This window comes from Elephantulus edwardii, unplaced genomic scaffold (genome assembly GCF_000299155.1).
Source record: "Elephantulus edwardii isolate Elephantulus edwardi_28Jun2011 unplaced genomic scaffold, EleEdw1.0 scaffold00376, whole genome shotgun sequence".
Taxonomy (NCBI): Eukaryota; Metazoa; Chordata; class Mammalia; order Macroscelidea; family Macroscelididae; genus Elephantulus; species Elephantulus edwardii.
The window spans coordinates 282109-304436 of NW_006400126.1; the positions used below are offsets into that span (position 1 = coordinate 282109).

The following is a 22328-nucleotide window of genomic DNA, read 5'->3' on the forward strand; positions in this document are numbered from 1 at the left end:
CAGGAGGGGAAGACCCTCTATGAAATGGATTGATTCGGTGACTCAGGTATGTCAGAGGCAGTGCGGTTGGTGCAGGATATATCAGGGTTTAGGGTTGTTGTGCATAGGGTCGCTATGAGTCACAAACAACTTGACAGCACATAACAACAACAACAAATGTCAAAAATGTGGGAAGAAGTAAGATGGAAGACTAGGTGAAAGGTAAATTTCCATTTGCTTTTGTGGATGTTGGGGACTTAGAATTTGTACCTGTAGGTGAGAGATTTAAGAGGTAAAAGAATAAAGTAATAAGTGAAATAACATTGTGTGGGGAGCCCACAGATAGTGACCACCATTGTTCACTGAGATTGGTGTCTACTGTGTATTGGGAAAAGGCTTTCATGTTCTCCTTATTTACTTCTCCCCAGAGCGACCCAACTTTCACCAGTTAGGTACATGAGCCCCACACTCTGTAGTGTTTCATTGAAGCCCTCTTCTCTCTTCTTTTATTGAGTCTGTCTGTGCACTCATGTGAATGTGAGCAGTGACTTGACCACTTGGAGTCTGTATTCTCTTGTGAAATCCACATTCTATGCACCTTCATTTAGAGAATGACTATGGACATGGTAACCATTTACAGTATTTTTCTTTTCTTTAGAATTGAACAGGCTTGAATTATGTGGAGATCTGTGTAGACTACCAGAAGTGGATGAAATTAGCCAAATTTGTACACTTTTTTGAAAATAGGAAAAAAATATAGTTTTTATTGTGTTTTAAGTGAAAATTTACAAATAGGTTTTCTTTTCCTTTTTTTTTTTTTTTCAACTCATGGCCAGGTTTGTTTTATCATTATTTTTCTCTCTCCTTGAATTATTTTAAGCAAATCAAACATGTTTCCATCTTAGTATACATAAAAAAATTTGGGCCATATTTTATTATAAATGTAATTAAAGGAAAATACTTCTGAGGAGTTCTATTTATTCAGGGTTACATATGTTTAAATCTGTAAGACTCTTGCCTCACTGTTAGCTATAATTATTCTCAAATCACCAAATGCAATTTATGTAGGAAAATCATAATAGATTTATAGTCACTGTGACCTCAGGCAAACCGCTTAACCTCAAGTTTTGTGAATATATCCTTCAGAATAACAGCAGCTTTCTCCTAGAAGATAAACTAATGCTTGCATTTAATTATTATTTCAACTTAATTTTCTTTTTTAAAAATGAGATTTTAATGAAAGTTTATAAAAAATTGGATTTCCATTAATTCATTATTGCACATTTTCCTGCCTGCCACCACACCCAAGTTTGCTTTTTTGTTTTTGAAAAAAAATATCTTTCATTGATATACAGTCCCCCTCCACTTTACTATAGAGCTCTTACTCTAGACTCTTGTCATGTCCATAATACCTAATCAATATTCCTTTTATACAGTTCTCTCCCCCATCTATTTCAATGCCGTGTACATATTTGTCCCCTCTTTTCATAATTTTCCCCAACCCCCATGTCAGTCCTGTTATAACAGTGGCATTACGCAATATTTGTCCTTTTGTGATTGAGATATTTCACTCAGCATAAAGTACTCCATGGTTACCCATTTTGTATAATATTTAATGAGTTCTTGGTTTTCTTAACAGGTTCTTAACTATACGTTTGTTGATGGGCACTTGGGTTGTTTCCAACTCTTGCTACTGTGAACAAAGCAGCAGTCAACATGGGTGTGCATATATCTGCTTGGGTGGATGATCTGGTTTCTTTAGGTTATTTTCCCAGTAGTGGAATTGCTGGGTCAAATGGTATTGCTATTTCCAATTTATGAGTAAGTGTCATAGTGCCTTCCATAATGGTTGCACTATTTTACACTCCACCAACAGTCAATAAGGGTTCCAGTTTCTCCACAACTTCACCAGCATTTCTTGTTTGCTGCTCTGTTGAATTTTGCCATTCTTACTGGGGTGAGATGATATCTCATAGTTGTTTTGATTTGCGTCTCTCTTAGAGCTAGAGATTTTGAACATTTCTTCATGTGTTTGTTTGCTATCTGAATATCTTCCTTGGAGAAGTGTCTGTTCATATCCTGTGCCCATTTTGCAATTGGGTTGTTTACCTTTATCTTGTGGTGCTTGAGTATTCTATAAATTCTAGATATAATTCCCTCATCAAGACATATCATTACCAAATATTTTCCCAGTCTGTGGCTTCCCTTTTTACCCTGTTGAAGTTTTTGGATGTGCATAGGGATTTTATTCTTAGAAGGTCCCATTCATCTATTTTATCCTCTCTTCATTACAGGTTTTTCCTTATGCTTGGAAGACTGTTCACGCTGTGAATTAGTGCTTCTAAGTTTTCCAAGCTTTTCTCTGATGAAGTTTATAGTCCTTGGTTTTAGATCTAGGTTCTTGATCCACTTTTACTTGGTTTTTGTGTATGGTCTGAGGTGTGGGTCTTGATTGAGTTTTCTGCAGATGGTTTTCTAATTTTGCCAACACTATTTGTTGAAAATCTGTCATTTCCCCACTTAACTGATTTCATCTCTTTGTCAAAAATCAGTTGACCATAGGAAACTCAGTTAATTTCTGGGTTCTCAATTCCATTCCATTGATCTGTGTGTCTGTAATTGTACCAGTCCCATACTGTCTTGACCACCATGGCAGAGTAGTAGGATTTGAAATCAGGGAGTGTGATGCTTCCTACTTTGTTTCTCTTTTTAAGGAGTGCTTTGCTTATTCGGGGTCTCTTTCCATTCCAAATGAACATTTTGTTGAAAAATGAGATTGGTATTTGTATTGAGAATGCATTAAACATGTAGATCACCTTTGGAAAGATTTTGATTTTCACAATATTGCATCTTCCTATCCATGAACAAGGTATATTCTCACATTGCTCCAGGTATCTTTTTATTTCTTATTGTAATGTTTTGTAATTTTCATTGAATAGTTCCTTTGTGTTTCTAGTTAGATTTACTCCCAAGTATTTAATCTTCTGATTTGCTATTGTCATGGATATTGTTTCTCTTAGCTCCAGTTCTATATTCTCTTTGTCACTGTAGAGAAATTCAATTGATTTTTGTTTGTTGATCTTGTATCCTGCCACTTTACTGAATTGGTCAACTATGTTCGGAAGTTCACTTGCTATGTCTTTAGGGTTTTCTAAATATACTATCATATCATTAACATGTAGAGATAATTTTACCTCCTCTTTGCCAATTTGGATACTTCTTATTTTCTACTCTTGTCTTATTGCTATCACTAAGACTTCCAATACAATATTGAATATGAGAGGTAATAGTGGGCATACTTGCCTACTTCTTGTTCTCAAGGGGAATGCCTTTAACTTCTTTTCATTGAGAACAATGTTGGCTCTCGGGTTTGTGATATACTTTTTACTATGTTGAGGAATTTTCCTTCTATTCCTATTTTGTTGATTGTTTTAATCAGGAAAGGGTGTCAGATTTTGTCAAAGGCCCTTTCTGCATCAATTGATATGGTCATGTGGTTCTTGTTTTTTTTCTTTGTTATTGTGATGAATTACACTGATTGTTTTTCTAATGTGTGCCATCCTTGCATACCTGTTATGAATCCCACTTAGGCATGGTGAATTATTATTTTATTATTATTATTATTTTATATATTATTGAATACTGTTGGCCAGGATTTTAGTAAGTATTTTTGCATCTATGTTCATGAGAGATATTGGCCTATAGTTTTCTATTTTGGTGGTGTTTTTACCTTGTTTGGGTATCAAAGCTATGCTTGCTTCTTAGAATGAGACTGGAAGAATTCTTTTTCTATTTCCTGAAATAGTTTTTGTAGAATTGGTGACACTTCTTCTCTGAATGTTTGATAAAATTCAATTGTAAAACCATCTGGTCCAGGGCTTTTTTTGGCTGGAAGTTGTTTTATTACCTTTTCAATTTCTTCTTTTGTAATGAGTTTGTTCAGGTGTTCAATTTTATTTCATGTTAGTCTAGGTAGGTTGTGATTTTTTTCAAGTATTTGTCCATTTCTTCTATGTTTTCATATTTATTTGAATATAGTTTTTCTATAATATTCCATTGTTAACCTTTTTATTTTAGTTGGCTCCATTGTGACATTGCCCATTTCATCTCTTATCCAGATTATTTGTCTCTTTTCCTTCTTTGGTTAGTTTTGCTAGTGGTTTGTCTATTTTATTGGCTTTTTTGATGAACCAACTCCTAGTTTTGTTGATGGTTTCAATTGTTTTTCTGTTTTTTATTTCATTTATTTTTTTGCTCTAATTTTTATAATTTCAGGTTTTTTCTGGATTGTGTCAGGTTTTCTTGCTGTTCTTTTTCAATTTGTTGGAGATGTTGGGTTAGAGACTCAATGGTTCTTTTTTCCCTGTTTTTTAATGTGGTAGCTTATTGCTACAAATTGACCTCTGTATACTGCTTTGGCTGCTTTGGTTTTGGTAAGTGGTCTTTTCATTGTCATTTGTTCAAGACTTTTTTTAATTTCACTTTTTCTTTCTTCTAGTACCCACTCATGTTTAAGCAAGAAGTTGTTCAGCTTCCAAATGTATGGCTTTTTTCTTTTTTATTCTCTTGTGATTAATTTCTAATTTTATAGCATTAGTTCTGAGAAGATGTTTTGTTTTATTTCTATGTTTTTTAATTTATTGATGGTTGCCTTGTGACCTAAAACGTGATCTATTTTCAAGAACGTTCTATGCACATTGGAGAATAAGGTATACTGTGCTTTTGGGGGTGTACATTAGCCTATAAATATGAGATTGATTTGGTTCATTGTGCGGTTTAATTCTTCAGCATCTTCGTTGAATTTCTTTCTGGATGTTCTGTCTTTCCTTGAGAGTGGTATATTGATGTCTCCAAGTACTCTAGTAGTGTTGTCTGTTTCCTTTTTCAGTTTTGTTAATGTTTGTTTTATATATTTTACAAGTCTTTCTTTTGGTGCATTGGTATTTATTATTGTTATGTCTTCTTGTCCTATTGACCCTTTAATAATTATGTAGTGATTATTCACTTCCTTGTCTTTTGTGCTGGTTTTTGCATTGAAGTCTATTTTATCAGAGTTTAATATTGTTACTCCTGCTTTTTTTCTGTTTTCCGTTTGCTTGGTATATTTTCCACCACTCTTTTATTTTCAGTCTTTCTTTATCTTCATTTTTCAGGTGTGTCTCTTGTAGATAACATATTGATGTATATTGGCTTTTTATCTAATCTGCTACTTCTTTTCTCTTCAGTGGTGCATTAAAACCATTTATATTCAGTGTGGTTATTGAGAGAAAAGGTTTTATTGCTATCATTTTATTGAGTTCTTTTTGGTGTTGTTGCTAGTTACTTTGGTTCATCCCGCTTTCTTTTGCACCTCTGAAAAAGGACATCTCTCAGTGTTTCCTGCAATACTGGTCTTGTTTTTACAAACTTTCTTAGGTTCTGTTTTTCTGGGAATATCTTGATCTCTCCTTCATATTTGATAGACAGTTTTGCTGGGTACAGTAGTCTTGGTTGAACAGTTGTGTTCTTTGAGTGTTCGATATATGTAATTCCATTGTCTTCTTGCTCTCATGATTTCTGCTAAGAAATTGGCATTTAATCTTATTTGCTTGATAGGTTATTCTTTGTTTCTCCTTTGCTGCTTTCAGAAATCTCTCCTTATGTTTGGTTCTGGCATATTTGACTATAAGGTGTCTTGGTGTTTTTCTTTGGGGCTCTATTTGATGTGGTGTTCTCTCAGCTTCTTGAATATATATTCTCTTATTCTTCATTATGCTTGGAAAGTTTTTTTCTTATAATTTTTCCACAACATTTTTTGTGCCTTTAATTCTTCTTCCTGTTCTGGGATTCCTATCATGCACATGTTATTTCTCTTGATGGTATTCCTCATTATTTTTAGGTTTTCTTCTTTTTCCTTTCTTTTTGATTCTGCTTTTTGTTCTAGCAGATCAATGGTGACAATTCTATCTTCTATGATACTTGTCCTGTATTTCATCTTTTCAACTCTATTCATGTGTCCCTTTATCATTTTGACAGCATCTGAAACATTGGACCTCATATTTTAGATTGTGGTTTCTTGTTTTTCCAGAGCCTCTAATGCCTCCTTTGTTTTTATCCTGCATTGCTTTGAATTGTGTTTTTAAGCTCTTCCTCATTTTTGCTAACATGGACCTGTAATTCTTCAAGTTTTCTTCCACCCATCCCAAATATTTAATGATTTTTCATTTAAATTCAATGTCAGAAAGTTCCTTTAGACTTTCTGGCTTCAGGAAATCCATTGATACTGTGTCACTCTTTGGGGGTGACATCTTGCTTTGGGCTTGTGTAGGCATTGAGGTAATCTGTTTCTTATGTGGTATTGCAGTGGTAGAGTTTTTCACATCTGAGGTGATAGCAGGTTCTTGGTCTGAAGTTACTGCTCCAAAAGCGGTTGGACAGCTACCCTGTCTTGGTTTTCTCTCCCTTCTGGCCCAAGGGGAGATCTGCTTCAATTGAGTAGAGAAAAGACCTGTTGAAGCAGCCTTCTCTTTCAGCCAACTGCCACAGCTAGAATAGCCAAAGGTGTTGGTAGGCTGCATGTGAGGAGACAGAATATGGATTCTGGAGACCTGGTTAGAAAACCAGAAAACCTTGGTTTTCCCTTAAAGAACATGCTCCAGCTGTCTTTCTCCCTTCTCATTGAGCTTAAGGGGTCCCACGTGACCCAGCCTAATAGCAGTGACCCTCCACAAAGTACCTTACTGAAGTCCCAGCGTTGCTCTCAATCTGGGCATTGGCATCAGAACCGGAGTTCCCCATGCCTGGCATTGGCATCGGGACAGGAGTTTCAGGAGTGGGATGTCAGCTTCAGGACTGGAGTGTTTTTCAATGTTTTTAAACCCCTCACTCACATTCCACTGGCATAGTGCTCCCATGCAGTGTGGTACTCCCATGTGGTGTGGTCTTTCAGTGTGGCACGGTGGTTTCATGTACTCCTGTGTGTTGTGGTGACCATCAGGTGCTCCTGTGCCTTCTGTGGCCATCCCCTTGCTGAGTTTCTAAGATTATTTGTGTACAGATTAATATAATCTACAAATAGAAATAATTTCCTTCCTTACCAGCCTGGGTATGTTTTATTTATCATTCTTATCTATTGCCCTATCTAGGACTTTTAGTACAGTGTTCAAAGAGTAGAAATAGAGGGAATCTTTGGTTCCTGTTCACTAAGGTAATGCCTTCATTATCTTTACAGTGGAAGTAATATTGGCCTCTTATTTTGCACATATGTGCTTAATTATATTGAGTAATTTTTCTACTATTCCAATTTTACTGAATTATTATCAGCAGGTTTAAACCAGGCTACTCCTTGGAGGCAAAGATTCTGGGGCTTCGTCTGACATACTTTGGACATGTTGCAAGTAGAGACAGGTCTTTGGAGAGGGACATCATGCTGGGTAGAATGGAGGGACAGCGCAGGAGGGGAAGACACTCTATGAGGTGGATTGATTCAGTGACTGGGGTAATCGGGATAGGTGTGTCAGAGGCAATGCGATTGGCACAGAATAAAGCAGGGTTTAGGGCTGTTGTACATACGGTCACTATGAGTCTCGATAGCACATAACAACAACAACAATTATCAGCAGTGACTATAGGAGTCTATCAAGTGTCTTTCCTGTATAAATTCTATTGTATTTGAGTGAAAGTTTATAAATCACATTTATTTTTTTTCAATCATTCACAGGAATTAATTACTATTGATTGATGAAATTGACATATTACAGTGTCTATACAAAGCCTTTCTTGTATATTGGTATTCCATCACCCTCCTTCCTTCTCTCTTTCCTTTCAATCAGTAGTGTATGTTGTGTTGCAGATTTCTAATTGCAATACCCATCTGGTGGTCTTTTCATTTAAGATTCCCTTCACCTCTCCCAGTACAGGAATTATCCATTCATTCTCTTCCTATTGTTTTCATCACCCCTTATATCATCCCTGTAACTATCCTATTTCTATAGTAATGGTCTTATATAATTATTTCACTCAGCATAATGTCTTCCAGAAGATCAAGGAATGCAGCTTTTGGTATGGATTGCAATCTCAATATAAAGAAAACAAAGATTCTTACCACTGGACCAATAGGTGATGTCATGAGGATGGAGAGGAGATTGAATCTGTTAACAGCTTCATCTTGCTTGGATCCACAGTTAACACCCTTAGTATGAGCTGTCAGGAAATAAGGAGACATATTACAATGGGAAAATTTGCAGGTAGTGACCTTTCCAAATTATTGAGGGGTAATGATGTCAATTTGAGGACTAAGGTGTGTCTGATTCAGGCCATAGTCTTTTTAATTACTAGCTATGAATCTGAGACCTAAACAATGAATAAAGATGACAGAAAAAGAATTGATGCCTTTGAGCTGTGGTGGTAGAGAAGAGCACTGAACATCCCAAGGATGGCTAAGCGTATGAACAAATATGTCTTGGAGAGGGTGCAGCCAGAGTGCTCTTTGGAGGCAAGAAAGATGAGGCTCTGCCTCACTTACTCAAAACATATTGCTAGGAGGTTTTATTCATTGGAGAACAACATGATGTTGGGAAGAGTAGAAGGTTGGCAGAGGAGAGGAAGACCCTTGACTGGATGGATGACAAATGACTGCTGCAGTGGGCTCTTGTGTGTCAGGAAGTGTGAGGATGGTGCAGGACAGGACTGGGTTAAGATCTTTGTTCATAGGGTCGAGTTGTACTCGACTTGATGGCACCTAACATAACAACAACAACTACTACCACTCTAACTCTCCACATTCCTTTAGCCTTTATAGGGTTTTCAAAAGCCTGTTATTTAAGAAGTGGAAACCAATCCTGCTTCCCACTCTGTCTTGTTTTAGGAGCTCTACTGAAACCTTTCTACCATTGGTAAACGTTGTGGCATTTAGCACAGCAGTGGCATAGCAATCCACAAGTTATCTCAGTATAGCAAACTGAGAAATAAATGTGCTGTGCAAATTAGAATTAGTTCTCCCCAAATACAACAAACTGACAATTTAGTTTGTCCCTCTAATAGCAAATCAGTCTTCTCACCAGGACCAAGGACTGCAGGCCTGAGGGTGCAACCATCTTTTGATCACAAAGCGCCTTTTGGTAGGTCCTAATTGGTTTAAAGAAGAGACTCCCAGCTACAACTGACAGTTAATCAAATTTTAAAAAGAACAAATAGCTCACAACTGTCTGTTCATTAAATAAACAAAGATGTACTAGCCCACAACTGACAGTTAATCAAATAAAGAAAACCTAACTTCTGGATCCCACCTGCTTCAAACCAGAGGCTCTTAGGCCCCAATCAACTTTTAATCACAAATACCTACCCATCAACTCCTAATTGATTTAAACAAGAGGCTCGCAACCCACAACTGACTGTTAATCAAATAAAAAAGACCAAACATCCCAAAACTGAGTGTTAATAAAAAAAAAAATCAGAAGAGACTCTGAATATTGCTCTAGAGCATTGAGAAGCCAAACCAAAGGGAAAACATGCTGTTGTAAAAGAGCTGGACAGAAGATTTCTAATGGCAGCTCAAGAAGACAAAGCAGAGTATTATAATGAAATGTGTAGGTATCTAGAACTGGAGAATAAAAAGGAAGAACTTGCTCTCCATTTCTCAAGCTGAGAGAATGGAAAAACAAATTTAAGCCTCGTGTCACAATATTCAACGATGCTATGGGCAATATTGAATAACCCAGGAAGCATCAAAAGAAGGTGGAGAGAATACACAGAATCACTGTACCAAAAATAACTGACAAAAACGGAAAAATTTCAGAAACTACCAGATCAGTTGGAGCCAGTGGTAATGAGGGAGTAAGTTGAAGCTGCACTGAAGAGACTGACAAAAAGTAAGGCATCAAGAATTGATGGGATACCAATTGACTTGTTTCAGTTAACAGATAGATGCAGCCCTGACTACACACTCACCAATGTATGCCAGAAAATGCTGTGTGGCCAATAGATTGGAAGATGTCCATATTTATTCTCATTCCCGAGGAAGGTGATCCAACATAATGTGGAAACTATCAAACAATATCGTTAATAACACATGCAAGCAAAATAATGCTGAAGATCATTCAGAAATGGCTTGAACAGTACATAGAGAGGGAACTACCAGAAGTTCAAGAAGGAATTAGAAGATGCCGTGGCACCAAGGACATCATTGCTAATTTCAGATGGATCCTGGATGAACGTAAAGAATACCTATAATGTAAAGAAAAATGTCTGTTTATTCTTTATTGACTATGCAAATGTTATTTGTGTGTATCATGAGAAATTATGGCTAATGTTGAGAAGAATGGGAATTCCAGAGCACTTATTGCACTCATGTGAAACCTATATATAGACAAAGAAGAATTGTGCAAACAGAAAAAGGGAACAACAATGCATGGTTTATAATTAATAAGAGTGTGTGCCAGTGTTTTCTCTGTATCTATTCAGTCTGTATGCTGAGCAAATTATTCCAGGACTCAATGAAGAATAATGTGACTTCAAGGTTGGAGGAAGACTCATCAATAACCTTCATTATGCAGATGACACAACCTTGCATGCTGAAAGTGAGAAAGCATTTGTTGCAGATCAAAGAGTGCAGCCTGGCCTGCCAGCAGCTCCGAGGTGCTGGGGTGGGGGTTGGTTGGAGCTCGGGCCACCGCTGCCTCCACCGGACTGTGAGTTCGCCAGTGGGTAAGGAGGCTCCAGTTGTGCAGTCCCCAAGGAGTTGCACCGCTAACCCGAAGGCTGTACTTCTCTGGGAGTTCAAATCCAATATCGGCCCTGCAGAAGAAAGATAGGCAATTCACAACCTCTGAAAACCCACCCACCGCAGCGTCAGGTATAAGTCACTTCCTGCTCAACAGGAACACCTTGACACAAGAGTAGGTCTCTTCCCTGCCTCATGATGTTGGACTCTGGAAAGACAACCTTCAGCTCTGCGGAGGAAGAAGCTCACTACTGGAAAGACCTGGCCATGACCTACAAGCAGAGGGCAGAGAACACTCAAGAAGAACTGCGAGAATTCCAAGAAGGAAGCCGAGATTATGAAGATGAGCTGGAGACACAACTGCAACAAATTGAAAGCAGGAACCAGGACCTCCTGTAGGAAAATAACCACCTGCATGGAGCTGGAAGCCATCAAGGAGAAAATTGAAATGCAGCACTCAGCAGGCAGATTTCGGAATTTGAGGATGACGGTGCACAGACAAAAGCAATTAAAGACCAGTTCCAGAAATACATCGCGAGCTGGAGTAGGCCAACAATGACTTGGAGAGAGCAAAACGAGCCACAGTCATGGCCCTGGAAGACTTTGAGCAGCGCTTGAATCAAGCCATTGAGAGAAATGCCTTCCTGGAGAGCGAGCTGAACAAGAAGGAGATCCTCCTGGAATCTGTCCAGCCGCTGAAGGACGAAGCCAGAGATTTGTGGCAGCAATTGGCCGTGCAGCAGAAGCAGGAGAAGTCCTGGACCCCAGTGCCCACTGTGGTGGAAGCGGAAAGGATGGGCATCTCTGTCCAGGCCACGGACTCGGTGCCCTCCACACCCACATCTCATCGAGGACCTGGCTCCAATATAAACATGCCTGGGAGCTTCAGACATGATGTGGACGACTCTGCTGGTGGGACCCCTCTCACACCTGCGGCCCAGATATCTGCCCTCAACATCGTGGGAGACCTGCTGCGGAAAGTGGGGGCGCTGGTATCCAAACTTGCCTCCTGCCGCAATTTTATGTATGACCAGTCTCAGAACCGGACAAGCGGTCCACTGTCCAGGGGGTGGGGGGGGGCGTGCAGCAAGAGCTGAGATAGCAGTGACAAACGAGCCAGTAGTGCCAGCGTGCCTTTGGGTGATAAAAGGTTGGGAAAACGCCTGGAATTTGGGAAGTTGCCCTCAAATAATTCCTCACTGTCACTGCCATCTACCCAGGGAGTAGTCAAGATGTTGTTCTAGAAAGACCAGGGACATCAAAGCCCTGGTGTTTGTTCACAAGTTGTTACCTTTCTGTGGCGTAGGGCTTTTTTTTTTTTTTAATTTTGAGAAAAAAAAAATTAGCTGGTAGTCACCATAGTTTGTTTTGTGCTTTGTGACCCAAACTTGACTGGAGGCTCTCACCAGTGGCCCCCTGGTGGCCGTCCTTGGAAAAGGTGACTCACAAGTCCCACTGCTGTTGCATATCACAAAGGGACAGGGACTCGGCCTCCTCTGGGACGCTCTCTGAGGTGTAGGAGTGAGACCAGGGTTTGTGCCAGACTCCATATGGTTGTCGCTGAGCCCATCCCTGAAGCTCACACCTGCCTTTTCAAGCACTTACCCCCAACCCAGACCCATCTGGAATTTTCCAGAACAAAATCTCCATTGCTTTATGTGAAAGCACAGTAAGGGTTAGTGGACGTGCGTCATGTCTAGGAGTGAAGAGTGGACTTCAGACAATGTTTGTGAACCTCTGAGACATCCAGCCGGCTTTTTGCAAGGCTTTGAAAGATGATGCTGAGTGTTACTGTAAATACCCCACTGACCTAAGTCAGGGGACGGTCTTTGTCCTCTTAGATAAGTCCTGAATGCCCCCCTTGTGGGAGTGGCCTCAGTTTCTCAACCCTGGGGGCATGGACAAAATAGTCTTGGTAATGCCGTCTGTGCAAACACGACTTCCTTCAGAGCCATGATCACACTAGTTAGGGGGCCATCAAATAAGATGGAAATGCAAGGGTTGTTGGAATCTTCTTTACCAGACAAGAAAATGAGCACAGGATTGCACGCACTGGCCTCGGTGTCCATCGTACTGCCCCTTAGGACTGCCTTCACCTCTACTTGTCCAGCTCTATAGCACAGAGCACTAATCCCAGGAGCATGCTTATCACACTGTCGCTGGTGCTCACTGACCTGCCTGTGGATACTAAGGTATTCTGACAGAACGGCAAAAAACAAAACAAAACTTTCTAAATGCTGCCAAAAGCCTGCAGAATAATTAACCAGCTTTGTTGCCCTAGGAAACCATCCTACCCTGTGTCTGTTAAAGATGTGTTTTCATTTGTTTTAAAAGAATAAAATCAAGAGAAAATAAAAAAAAATGCGGCTTTCAATATGGATGGCATCTTAATGCCAAGAAAAGAAAAATTCTTATCATTTAATTAATAGGCAGCATCATGATAGATGGAGAAAAGATTGAAGCTGTCACCAACTTCATCTTACTTGGACCAGCAATTAACACCCTTGGTACCAGCAGTCAAGAATTCAGGAGATACATTACACTGGGAAAGTCTGAATTTAGGGAATTCTCCAAAGTATTCAAGACTAATGATAACAGTTTGGGGACTAAGTTGTGCCTGATTCAGGCCATGGTCTTTCTGATCACTTGCTATGCATCTGAGAACTGGACAATGAACAAGGATGACAGAAGACTAATTGATGTCTTTTATCTCTGTTGTTGGAGCAGAGTAATGAACATCCTGTGGACTGCCAAAAAAACAAGTGGAGAAGGGGCAGCTGGAGTGCTCTTTGGAGGCAAAGATGATAAGATTTCACCTCACATACCTTAGGCAAAAACGAGGCTATACCTTGAGAGGTATATGAAGTTCAGAAAGGCAGAGGGTTGGCAAAGGAGAGGAAAACCCTCAACTAGATGGATTGATAGAGTGACTGCTGCAGTGAGCTCCAGTGTGTCAGGAAGTGTGAGGACAGCACAGGATAAGACAGGGTTCAGATAAGTTGTTCATAGTGCTGCTGTGTGTCATACTTGAGTTGACAGCACATAACAACAATGAACAACAACAGTGACAGATTTTGAACATTTCTCCCTTCATTTGTCTGCCAACAATCTGAATATCTTCCTTAGTAAAGAGTCTTTTCATATCTTTTTTCTATTTTATGATTAGGTTGTTTATCTTTTTCTTGGATAGTTGCTTGAGTATTCAATAGAGTTTAGATATGAGCCTCTTGTCAGATGTCTTTTACGAATATCTTTCCCCATCTGTGGATTTTCTTTTTCACTTTTTTTGAGAAGTCTTTGATGCACACAAAGATTTAATTTTTAGATGGTCTCCCTCATCTATTTAATCCTCTCATGATGGCAAATTTTTTAAAATTATGCTTTAAAGTCTATTTATGCCATGGATAAGACCTAGGTTTGTTCCCATTTTTTTTCTGATTATCTTTACAATTTTCTGTTTTGCTCCTACTTCCCTGATCCACTTTGTGTTCACTTTTATGTATAATGTGATGTGTACCTCTTGTTTCAGTTTTCTGCAGATGAATTTCCATTATTGCTATTACCATTTGTAAAATTTTCTCTACTTAATTGATTTTATCTCCTGAGTTCCCAATTCCATTCCATTGTACTCTGTCTGTCACTATCCCAGTACTATGCTACTTTGATCACTGTGAGCGGAACAGAACATTTCAAAGGGCAGCATAGGAAGACAAAGAAAGTATTATAATGAATGTACAAAGAGCTAGAGTTGGAAAATCAAAAGGAATAAATTCATTTGACATTTCATAAGCTGAAGGAACTGAAGAACAAATCCAAGCCTTGAGTTTTAGTGCTGTGGGCAGAATGTTGAATAACCCAGGAAGCATCAAAAAAAGATGGAAGGAGTACAGAGTCACTATATCAAAAAGAATTGGCTGGCACAGAAGATATTCATGAAACGAAGTATGATCAAGAACCTATGGTAATGAAGTAGGAAGGTCAAGGTCCTCTTAAGGAATTAGCAAAAAAAAAAGCCTCAGGAATTGACGGCATACTAGTTGACATATCTCAACAAACAGATGCTGCACTGGATGTTCTCACTAGGTTGTACCAAGAAATCTAAAGGACAACCACCTGACCAACTGACTGGAATAGTTTTCTCATTCCAAAAAGAGGTGACTTGAGAGAATGTGGAAATTATCAAACAATATCATGTGCAAACAAGACTCTGCTTAAAATCTTCCAAAACCGACTGGAACAGCACATCAATAAGGAACTGCTAGATTTGCAGGCTGAGTACATGGTACTAGGGACATTATAGCTAGAGAAATGTCTATCTGTGTTTCATTGCCCATGCAAATATATTAGACTGTATGCATCACAACAAACTATGATAACTCTGAGAAGTATAGGAATCTTAGAACATTTGATTGTGCTTATGTGAAACCTATCCTTGAACCAGGAGGCAGTCATCAGAACAGAGCAAGACAAGACTGCATGGTTCAAAATCAGAAAAGGTGTACACCAGGGATACATGGCATCTCCATATCTTTTCAGTCTATATACAGAACAGATTATCTAGGAGGCTTGGCTCTATAAGGAGGAATGTGGCATCAGGATTTGAGGAAGACTCATCAACAACCTGCATTATGCAGGTGACACAGCCTTGCTTGCTGAAACTGAGGAGGATCTGAGACATTTGCTGCAGAAGTTCAAGGACTGCAGCCTTCAATATGGATTAAAACATAACATCTAGATAACAGATTCTCATTACTGGGCCAAATGGAAGCACCATGATAGATGTTGAAGAGATTCAGATTGTTAATAGCATTAGCTTGCTTGGCTTCACAAGGTGCACTCGTGGTAGCAGCACTCAGGAAATCAAAAGACAAATTGCGTTGGAAAAATTAGCTGGCAGGGACCACTCCAGAGCACTGAAGTTCAATGATGTCAATCTAGAGGGTAAGGTAGGCCTGATCCAGGACATAGTCTTCAAAGTTACTTGCTAAGCATCACAGAGCTAGACAATGATTAAGGATGATAGAAAAAGTGTTGCAGACTGAAGGTAAAGTATTTTTATAATTATTAATGAGACAAACAACTAGGAATGTGATAAAACAGAGAGCATAAAGACAGGGGCCCAGCAGTTTCATCCACTGAAGGGCCTCAAGCCATGCCTCTGTGTATTTACTGATAATCAGGAGAAGCAAATCATGAAGAGAATTTTCTTGTAAATGAAGCCTAACTTTTCTCTATTGTCAACCTAATGCTTTAGCTCAGGAAAGAAGTATTTCACACTATTAACACTCCTTCTGTAGGGGGGCCCTAGCTGTCTCTTGTCTGCAGGAAACAGCTCATTTTCTGTGATCTGTCACAAGAGAAATCCCAACTTATAAATTCCTTCAATTCCTAAACAAGCATATGGTTTTTCATACAATATTTGGTATGAAATTTGGCTTCCCGTATTTCCCCCCGTTTGTTTTTATCATAATTATGTTGTCATCTAGACAAGCATCTTCTCTTCTTTGATTCATTCTTGCTTGTTTTTGTTCTCTCCATTGTTTATACACAAATAAAACAAATAAAGCATAATAAATTCAAAGACATACTTTAAAAAAATCTCCATATGATCAGAAGGATTCAGGTTATATATTCCTTGAGAGTCTGTTTTTATTGTCCTATTGCCACAGTCTTTGTCAAAACCAGTTCTGATTAATCTCCTTTATCAACATATCCTTTGCCATTCTCTGTCACTCTGTGCCCCCCTCCCTCTGCGAAAGAGGTTCCCTGATTTATTAGGAGAGGAAGTGCCGTATTCTCTTGGCTACTTCTTGCTGGAAAAGGGTGTTGTAGGTCTTAGGGTGAAGATTCTCTCATCACTCTAAAAGGCCCCTTTGGCAATTGGAAACACGCAGACTATTGTGGTGATTGATTTTGAAATATAGATTCACTGTTATCATTTGTGCTTAGGGGTACAGGTCCGTATCCTTGGAGATGCATCATTTTAGCATGGGACACAAATTTAACTAATAAGTTAAAAATGCATGAGTCAAAAATGAAAAACAATAATATTCTAACTAGAGGTTCTAATGGTGGCACAAACCAAGTTACAGCACGAAGGGAGTTCTTAAAATAAAAGGCTTATTGGCTGGCACTTTACCTATTACAGTATAAGGGTTAGGAACCACAGGATGTAGAGGCACAACTATGTCATTTATTGTTCATAAGTCCTAGACCAACTTTCATTTACCATTGGGTTGTTTTACAGTCAGGAAGTCCACATACAAGGCAGAGGGGGAGTAAAGAACTACTTATGAGGTTTTCCATCAATTTCCAAAACTAAGAAATAACGGAAAGAGAATGGACCTGAGAAGACTTGCAGGACCCAATAATAGGGCTCCTTTTTTCCAGGAGAAAACGGGTAGATTTACCAGCAACATTAATGCTCACGCATGGCTCTTCTAGAAGGACTTGAATTGTTGAAGTGTCCTCCTTTGCTTCCAGCTGGGAGCCAGGGCCTGTCAGTCCTCTGTGGATTCGGCCATGAGGACCTGATGTGGGCTGCCTTTGGCCAAGTGTTCTTTAGATCCACACTTAAAGCAAGTGAGTGGGAGCTTCCTCTCTACCCCCTTTCCTACCTGTGGTTCTTGCTTGTGACCCTCTCTACTAATGTGGCTCAGCATTCCACAGTGGAAACAATTCTGACTTCCTTCCATTGGGTGGCATTGTTTATGAGTAAGACTTCCTTTTCCTGACAGAGGCCCTCAACTGACAGCAATAGCTGCCCCAGAATTTTGGCTATTCTCTGGTCTTTTCTCTCTTCCCTCTAGATCCTGGTTGTTAAAAGATGGAAAAATTTAAACAAATATATGAAAAATAATTTTGAACAATATAATCTTTTAAGTTTAAGGCTAGTAATAGTATCAATATGATTGTACGAATAATTTCTAATCCAAAGAGACACATGTTCCAATGCAGTTCCTATTTTTCATAAATGTTTTTGGAAATAAAAATACTGTAAATGTGATACAGTTCCACTATTCCTCCTCCATGCCAGGATATAGTTTTATTAGCATGAGCAGTTATAAATCTATTGCCTTCCTTACAGTAACTTAAATTATTGGTGTTTCTATGCTGATGAGCAGAACCAACAAGGCTCCAATCAATGACACTTCCACAGGAAGTGTTAATTAAAACTCATCCTTGCTCTATTCAACATTGTCTCCAATGCATCCATTCTCTAAGAAGGATAAAGAAAACAACTGACAGAGAGGAATATCAGGATAACCTGAAGTTGTTACTGGTGTCTCCATAAAAACTATAGCCTTGAAACATCTCCTAGAGAGGTATATTATTACCCAAAATATAAAACTTTATAAAGCCAATGAACTACTTGTTACAAGGAAGTATTAGAACTACATGCCCAATAGCTGGTATTATCTGCCATTCTGCAACTTTGTCCTCATCAAAGTGTGGCCTCTTTTAACTCATCTCAGGGTTTCTGGAGGGCACCCACAGTGTTTCTGAACCTATAGAGATATAAGCAAATCCTCATCTACACCTAATAACAAATCCCTTTTTCCATTCATTAGTTAGAGTTTCTTTATAATATATAAGCTGATTCAGTTCTTTAGAGGATTGTAATACCCAATGTCTTTCAGCTGGAGTTTCTCCTTTTTCATTAGCATTTAAAAAATTTAAAGTAAATAAGGCTTTTTGTAAAAGAGTTTGAGGAGATGATATTCATCCTATCGCATCTCCTCCCTTCTGTTTTTTCAACATAGTTTGTAAAGTCAAATTAGTCCTTTATATTATAGCTTGTCCTGCAATAACATAATGATAGGATGTGTTATTAGCCTGTTTAAAAGCAGTCAAGTTAGTTTTAACTTTATTATCTATACCATTAATATAACCTGCAAAATGCATCTTATTTGCATCTGTTTCATAAGTGTCTGCTTGCAAAAGTGAAGTTTTTACTTTAGTTGATAGTATACAATTAGTCTGTTTACCTGATTTCTTTTTTTATTACAAACACTGGAGAGTTCCCAGAACTAGTAGTTTCTTACTAAATGCTCTTAAATCAATTACTCTAAAGCTTCTAATTTCTGTTTTGTTAGCAGCCACTGCTCCACCCTGAATCCTATTCTCTATTATAATGGAGAGGCATCCCTCCATTATAATGAACATTCCACTTCAACTTTGGAAAAACTCCTTTGTTTCTTAGCACTTTAAAAAGGCTAACTTTGAATTTTACAGGTAGTCATGGAGGGAACTCTAATGAAACATCCTTATATAATAATTATTCTTTACTTTTCTTGTTTTATTGAAATTGTCAGATTGTCTGAGCTCAAAACTATTATTACATTAAATTTAAGATAAAAAGCAAATGGGGGGAGGGGGGAGGGGTTTGTGCAGGGAGAAGGGTGCAACAATGAATGAATGGAATCCCAAAATCTCTATAGATGTTCATTGAAATGAAAAATAAACAACCTAAACTTAAAAAGGACAGATCAAGATATTCCCAGAAAAGAAGAACCTAAGAGAGTTTGTAAAAACAAGACCAGCATTGCAGGACAGACTCAGAGATGTCCTTCTTACAGACATACCACAGAAAGCTGCATGGTCCAAAGTAACTAGCAACAACACCAAAAAGAGCTCAACGCAATGATAGCAATAAAACCTAGCCTCTCAATAGTCACACTGAACATGAATGGTTTAAATGCACCGCTGAAGAGAAAGAGAGTAGCGGATTGGATAAGAAAACAAAATCCATCAATATGTTGTCTACAAGAGACACACTTGAAAAATGAAGATAAAGACAGGCTAAAATGAAAAGGGTGGGGGAAAATATACCAAGCAAATGGTAACCAGAAAAAAAAGCAGGAGTAGCCATATTAATCACTGATAAAATAAATATAAATGTAAAAACCATCACAGAAGAAAAGGAAGGTCACTACATAATGCTGAAAGGGTCACTAGAACAAGAGAACATAACAATAATAAATATCTATGCACCAAATGAAAGACCAGAAAAATACAAAAACATACTTTAACAAAACTTAAAAAGGAAATAGACAACACTACTATAGTGCTGGGAGACTTCAGTACACCCCTCTCAAGAAAAGATAGAACTACCAGAAAAAAACTCAACAGAGATACAGAAGAATTAAACCACACAATAAGCCAACTTGACCTCATAAATATTTATAGACTAATGCACCTCCAAAAAACAGAGTATATCTTCTTCTCCAATGTGCATGGAACATTCTCTAGAATAGATAACATTCTAGGTCACAGGGAAGCATCAATAGATTAAAAAACATAGAAATAATACAAACCATCTTGTCAGACCATAATGCCACAAAATTAGAAATTAATAATAGGACGATAAAGGAGAAAAAGCCATACATTTGGAAGCTGATCAACACCTTGCTTGAACATGACTGGACAGTAGAAGAAGTAAAAAATCAAATTAAAAAGTTTCTTGAAACTAAGAACGATGAAAACACCACTTGGCAAAACCTCTGGGAAACAGCCAAAGCAGTAATCAGAGGTCAATTTATAGCACTAAGCAAACACATGAAAAGACAGGAAAAACAGACTATTGACTCTCTAACCCAATATCTCCAGCAAATTGATAAAGAACAGCAAGAAAACCCGACACCCTTTAAAAAAACTGAAATTATAAAAACTAGAGCAGAAAGAAATGAAATAGAACACAGAATAACAATTGAAACTATCAGCAAAACAAAGAGTTGGTTCTTTGAAAAGGTCAATAAAATCGATAAACCGCTAGCAAAACTCACAAAAGAAAAGAGGAAGAAGACACAAATAATCTGAATAAGAAATGAATCAGACAACATCACAACAGATCCAACTAAAATAAAAAAAGTTAACATTAGAGTACTACGAAAAACTATACTCAAACAAATATGAAAACCTAGAGGAAATGAACAAATACTTAGAAAAACACAACCTACCTAAACTGACACAAACTGAAGTTGAACATCTGAACAGACACATTACAAAAGAAGAAATTGAAAAGGTAATACAACAAATTCCAACCAAAAAAAGCCCTGGACCAGATGGTTTTACAAGTGAATTTTATCAAACATTCAGAAATAACTGTTAACAATTCTACATAAATTATTTCAGAAAATAGAAGAAAATGGAATCCTCTCAGATTCATTCTATGAAGCAAACATATGTTTGGTACCAAAGCCAGGAAAAGACACCACCACAATAGAAAACTATAGGCTAATATCTCTCATGAACATTGATGCAAAAATCATCAATAAAATACTGGCAAATAGAATCCAAGGATAAGGACACATCAAAGAAATAATTCAACATGACCAAATGGGATTCATAGCAGGTATGTAAGGATGGTTCAACATAAGGAAAACAATTAGTGTAATTCATCACATTAACAAAGCAAAGAACAAGAACCACATGACCTTACCTATTCATGCAGAAAAGGCCTTTGAAAAATTCCAACACCCTTTGCTGATTAAAACACTCAACAAAATAGAATTAGAGGGGAAACATAGTAAAAAGTATTTATGAAAACCCAAGAGCCAACATTGTTCTCAAAGGATAGAAGTTAAAGGCATTCCCTTTAAGAACAGGAACTAGGCAAGGATGCCCACTATCGCCTCTCTTAGTCAATATTGTATTGGAAGTCTTGGGGATAGCAATAAGACAAGAGAAGGGAATAAAAGGTATCCAAATTGGCAACGAGGAGGTAAAATTATCCCTCTATGCGGATGACATGATAGTATACTTAGAAAACCCTAAAGACTCAGCAAGAAAACTATTGGACCCGGTGGACCAATTTAGCAAAGTAGCAGGATACAAGATCAGCATACAAAAATCAGTTGGATTTTTCTGCAGTGACAAAGAGAATACAAATCTGGAACTAAGAAAAACTATACCTTTCACAATAGCTAATCACAAGATTAAATACTTGGGAATAAATTTAACCAGAAGCACAAAAGACCTATTCAAAGAAAATTACAAAACATTACTACAAGAAACAAAAAGAGATCTTGAAAAGTGGAAGAATATCCCTTGTTCATGGATAGGAACACTCAGTGTTGTGAAGATGGCAATACTACCAAAGGCAATTTACGTATTTAGTGCAATCCCAATACAAATACCAATCCCGTTCTTCAACAAGATGGAAAAGGAAATCTCCAGTTTTGTTTGGAATGGAAAGACGCCCCGAATAAGCAAAGCACTCCTTAAGAATAGAAGAATGGAGGCCGCATCCGCGCGGGAAGTCCGGACGCCGGAACGGACTTTAAAGAGGAGGCTGCGGGAGCAGCAATGGCAGAGAGGCCTGAGGATCTAAATCTGCCCAATGCCGTCATCACCTGGATCATCAAGGAGGCACTCCCGGATGGGGTCAATATCTCCAAGGAGGCCCGGAGTGCCATCTCCCGCGCCGCCAGTGTCTTCGTGCTGTATGCCACTTGCTGTGCCAACAACTTCACAATGAAAGGGAAACGCAAGACTCTCAATGCCACTGATGGCTACATGGTGGAGTGGACCAGGGGGAGGGTTTGTAAAACAGTGAAAGAATTTTTCTTTTATTTTTCCAAGAGGGTAGTGTTCTGGGGCAGGAGGCTGGGGAGGGGAGAAAACTGCAACAGTGAATGAATCCAAATCC

The 22328-nt window shown here is 38.4% G+C and overlaps 1 protein-coding gene and 1 pseudogene across 1 annotated transcript in view; both read left to right on the forward strand.

Moving 5' to 3' along the window:
- Window positions 1-22328, forward strand: part of ADCY1 (adenylate cyclase 1 (brain)) — a 461486-nt gene that overhangs the window by 83274 nt on the left and 355884 nt on the right. The gene's annotated exons all lie outside the window — the stretch shown is intronic.
- On the forward strand, window positions 10877-11922 carry LOC102877120 (annotated as a pseudogene).